The sequence below is a fragment of the Phycodurus eques genome, chromosome 10, assembly GCF_024500275.1.
Source record: "Phycodurus eques isolate BA_2022a chromosome 10, UOR_Pequ_1.1, whole genome shotgun sequence".
In the NCBI taxonomy this organism is placed as follows: Eukaryota; Metazoa; Chordata; class Actinopteri; order Syngnathiformes; family Syngnathidae; genus Phycodurus; species Phycodurus eques.
Genome location: NC_084534.1, coordinates 7,201,572 through 7,206,860, shown reverse-complemented (window position 1 = coordinate 7,206,860; position 5,289 = coordinate 7,201,572). Strand labels below are relative to the sequence as shown.

Genomic DNA, 5,289 nt, shown 5'->3' with positions numbered 1-5,289 from the left:
CACCGTGTGCAGTATTATTTGGCAAGTATTTTTGAGAAGAATCGAGCGTGGAGCTACCCGAAACCCATTCTCTTCAAGTTCTGTCATATTTCAGAACTGCAACCTACCTGGAATACCTCGAAGTACAAGATGTTCATTGTTCAGAGACATGGCCAAGGTAAGAAAAGTTGAAAAAAAGCATCCAAGTACCTCCTCTGTGTGGTTGGCCAGTAAAGGCTTGAAAGATAAAAAAAACTGATGACATGGCCCCCTTCCTCACCTGACCTGAACCCAATGGAGAACTTGTGGGCAGTTCCTAAATGGGGAGCTATTCAGTTTAAGAAAACAGTAGACATCTCAGAACAATGTCTGGGAGGCTGTGGTTTCTTGCCATTAACTTCTTAAACGGTTAACTTACAATTCCATTGCAATGTGCTGCCAATTTTTTATCTGGAGTTTGTTGTCACATTTCTGTCGGGACAATAATACATTTCTCGTGCACTCACTGTAGTAGTCTCGCCACGCTGCACTATTTGCATATCTGTTGTTGACCAATACTGGCCACTCATGTGCCTGAGTAGCATCTGCAACATTTGCGCAATCGACATTGTCCCAGATTATCGCAGTACTAGTCACTTTAAACTGCATACATTTCTTGAAGTCTCTGCACCCTGTGCACAATGGTCATTGCACCGGACTGCTCTAATTGCTGGAGGACATTTGTCAAAAAAAAAAAAAAAATCATAATAATAATTGTACCAGCATGACCAAATTACTAGCAACCTTTTATTGCTCAGTGACTGTTGTTTTTGTGTCTTTGTGCTTCAAAAGTATTCTCTGTCAACTGACTGTCTGTTGTCGTACTAGAGCGGCTCCAACTACCGGAGACAAATTCCTTGTGTGTTTTTGGACATACTTGGCAGATAAAGATGATTCTGATATCAATTTCTATTGGAGGGTTTTGAGTTGTTTATCACTCTAATTTAAAGAAATGAAAATAAAGACGTGAGATGGGAAAATATTTTTCCTTTTAATTGTGGAAATAATTCTGCACGCCCATTGTTGCCCAATTGTCCACATGTTGATATTCTCCTAAGAAAGCCTAAACTTCACTTTTACTTTTTTTTAAACTTTATTATTTCAGGTTTACTAACATTTTGGATGAACCTAAAGCACTGTGGTTGGTGATGAACTGTAACTGTGTAATGTAAGGTCTTGTCAATATTTCACTGTGACCCCCGCGCACCCCCCCCCCTCCCCCCCTCCAACCATCCTGTTTATCCAGCTGGCAATACACTGTCACCAAATTGAAATTGCATCATTCGCATGTAATTTAATGTAACATGTTTTCTTAGCCGATTTGGCCTCTTACACAATCGGATCAAAATTGGGGGCACCAGTCTGTGACTAAATGCTTGCAGAGTTGGAGAACAGCACCAGAACTGATTCCTTTCCTGACGAGGTGCCCGTGAGCATGGCGATCAGCCTAACCAACAACCTTTAAACACCGGCGCATGGGTTGACGGACAATGACACCGTGACAGATTGTGCGCGTACTTGATATGATTTCATAGTCGATTCGGGTGGTTATATAATCAGATTGCGCAATACTTGACCGGAATGGCGGAATAAATTGTCCAAGCAAAACACTAACGAACCATCAAGGCCTCATCCGCGTCCTCAAATGGACTGCACTTATTTAACGCTTCATCTACACCATCACAGTGAGTGCCCAAAGCGCTTTACAAAGCCTCGCATTCACACAAATTAGGGTTCAGTGTCTTGCCCAAGGACACTTCGACATGGGGACAGTCGTAGCAGGGATTCGAACCTGTTCTACCTACTGAGCCAAAGCCACCCCAACATAATGCCATTGGTATCGCAAAACAAATCCAGATCTGTGTGACAGACCACCAAGGACGCCACTAAAAGAGATTGGATGAAGATCTGATATTGTATTTCAAAATAAAAGTATCTGAAAACTGCACATTTTGCTGTCATTACCCCTGACTGAAAAAAAAGTTCTGGGGGACACTACACAACCCCAGGTCTCCAACAAAAGAGGTGCCACCCAAATCTGATGTGACATTTCAAAAAAAAAGTCCCCGTAAATTGGCATATTTCACTGTCAATACCACTGATTTAAAATATTAAAAAATAAATAAAAAATTTATGAGATATCGCAACACCAGTCCAGTTCCGTGGGACACTAAACCACCCCAGGTCTCCCAAAAAAATGGTCAAAAATGTTTTTTGTATATAAATTCGCTATATAAGCGCAGTCCATTTGCCATTTATTTTTCACAAGATATCAAATAAACTACATTTTTTAATGCATCTCAAGATTCAATAATATTAACCTTGCTGGTTGCATTCCTAAACCGAAGAGCATTGACGTCCGTATTATTGGCAAGCTTTTATTTTGAAGGTGTCTTTCGCCACGAGTTGACGACCTATTACCGTAATGCCGAGTATGAACAAAATTAGGGGCGGCTGGCTTGACTGCTACTTTACGAGTGGAGGCTGGCTTGACCGCAGTGTATTTTACTATGCCTTGGAGTAGGAGGAGCAAATGTAGCTCGCGAAACATATACTGCATACAAAACCCCAGCAACAATAAAAGCGTATTATTTGCTTCTTATCCACAGCCAAGCCACATGCTCGTGTCCTACCCCCCTTTTTTCAAATGACAGTATTTTGTTGTCGTCGGTATTCGCAGCAGAGTATGACCTCAATCTCTTCTTCCTGTCTGCGCTGCCTAGCGCCTCCTCCGATTGGCTCGCCCCCTGTCTTGACGCAGCACGTAGCTCCGCCCACGATCACGTCCAAATACTAGTTGGAGCAGACGAAGCGGCAACGGACCCGAGTGTGCCTAATCTTCCATTTGACGTCCAAATCGCACAACGGTTTTCATATTCTACACCCAAAACCCGCAGCGGACTCCATTGAAACTCTATTATTGTATCGTCAAGGTAAGTCTCGCATTCGCGTCACCGCGGTGTCCCTTCGCCATGTTGTAGTTACAGATGTGCCAAGAGGGAGAATCTGAGCTTTTTCCAACCTGTTCGTTCGTACTGCTGTCATGGACGAGTCGTGTCCGCCGCCGTCGCTATGTAACGTTAACATATTCATTCAAACATCTCCGTTTAGATTTCAAGAGAGAGAGGGCGAGCGAGGCGCCCCGCTGCAGTTTCAATGAGTTCCCAGCAGTGCTGCTGTGTCGCCACTTTTAAGCCTTACTTTGTCTTCTATCACCTTCTACGTAAGCTAATGGAAGCGCCGTGTCTATTCAAACGGTGTCGGTCACCGTGACGCAACATCGTAAGTGCGCGCCTCCGAGAAAAACTACGCACATTTGTGCCCAGTCGCTTCAACGCATACCATCGCGTCAAAAATGCACATAGGAATATTGCGAATACATTTTCTGTTATCACTTTGGGGGGGGGGGAAGGAAAAAAAAAATGGAAGTCATGTGGAGTGCAACAGAATGATGAGGTGTTCATCTGGGTGCCATTTAAAGTGGTGTTATGGTGGCCACCTATCCATTTTAAACCAGCCCGACGACTTGCTTTCCCTCTTATCTTTGACCTCGAAGGTCACACAGGTGGGAAATCAACCGTCAGGTGTTTGCCTTCCTTCAAATGGCAGTGTTCTAGTTGCTATGTGTACATTTGCATCATCGAAAAGTCCTACGCGGAACTACTGCAAAGGAAACTATTGTTATTTGAAAATTCAGTTCGGTGGTACCTTGACAAAGGAGTTTTAAATTGTTCCGTGACCAAGCTCGTAACTTAATTTACTTGTACTTTGTTAAATCAGTGTTCCCCGTTGAAATAAATTGAAACGGCGTCTATACGTTACAGCCCCAGAAACCTCCCCTCCTTTTTTTTTGGTTTTGTTTGTTAAATAAAAATTGCACTGTATTGTAGAAAACATAATAAAAGAGAGAGTAAAGAAATGTACTCGTCTTATTAAGTGTAATTATCGGACTGTAGTATTTGTGTTGGATGTGTGCCTTTTAAAGGGCATGGCCAAGTGAATGACATCAGGACTACAATAGTATTACTTACAAAATTATGAATATACTTTAGTATTATTGTACAACACTATCTATAATGTATATACAGTACTGTAAGCTTTGTGGCGGCTGGCTTTTGCCCAGGAATGTAATTTTGTTTCGAAAACTCGTGTGCATTTGGCGACAAAGACTCTCCAAGCGTCGCTTTTTCATCCACAGGTACATATGGAATTATAAATATAGGAAAGAATAATTTTATATATTTACAATATATATTATGTATTATACTTTATTAGTAAAGATTGGCAATGACAGTGGCCAGCTGAGTCTTGCTTGTACCCGGAAACGAACTGTATGTTTTGATTGTAAAAGCTCACGATACGACATGGCATTTTTGATTGGCCATTACATCTGCGACGTTGTGACGCCATTCACCGGCGATTCAAAACTAGAAGTTCACTCGAGTTTTGCCGTGTCGCTCCTTTTTTGACATACTAATACAGAGATATTTTCATCATCTCGACTCTTTATCTTTAGTTGGGCGTTGGTTGAGTAGCTAGCCATTACGGGTTGATAAGCTGTTAATTTCCACTAATGCCAATAGCGATCCGGACCTTTCTCTCTATCATTTCGAGAAGTTTACCACCAGGCTTTCTTCAGTGTCAACCCCACAAGCATCCTCACCTGCCTCTGCTGAAATCGTCCATCACGCTGTTGTTCGTTGCTAAGCAGGCCGAATTAGTGGGGGTTCACTGTACACTGAATTGCTCGAGGCACCTTATAACGTATCAACAACTGTGTATAAACATCATTGGTAAATTAATACATTTAACCTTCATCTAACATACAGTGTATGTATTAGTTGAATTCCGGTGTTCATCTCCCACAATTCCTTGAGAAGTCACATGACCAGGAAAGCTTGACTGGAGGTTTGACAGTAAACAACTAGTAGACATGTTGTCTCTCACAACACCGTCATTGTTCAGACTGGAAAAATACATGGCTAACTATTGACAGAAAAGCCCTTCTGGTGTTGCTATTAACTAGCCGTCTGTTTACACAGCAAAAGAGTAGGTTTATTGCCGTATCCTAGGAGGTGTTCTTCTCTTGACTGATTATTGTAGAAAAAATAGTTAGTTAAGATTCTTTATTTTTTTTATTTTATTATTTTATTTTTTGGGGGAATTTGCTTCGAAGGTCGTTTAGTGTGAGACAAAAGCATATTTGAATGGACCCAAGAACAAAGGCATGTCAAACATTCCCGGGGTAAATTGAACACTTGCGGAATAACT

General features: G+C 41.8%; 1 protein-coding gene across 5 annotated transcripts in view; it reads left to right on the top strand.

The window, feature by feature from the left end:
* The first annotated feature begins 2,792 nt into the window (after positions 1-2,792).
* The window catches only part of ndrg3a (ndrg family member 3a), a 55,192-nt gene continuing 52,695 nt past the window's right edge, over positions 2,793-5,289 (top strand). For all 5 annotated transcript variants that reach the window (XM_061687151.1, XM_061687149.1, XM_061687147.1 and 2 more), the window contains exon 1: positions 2,793-2,951. The gene's annotated coding sequence lies outside the window, so the exon portion shown is untranslated. The remainder of the gene's footprint in view (positions 2,952-5,289) is intronic.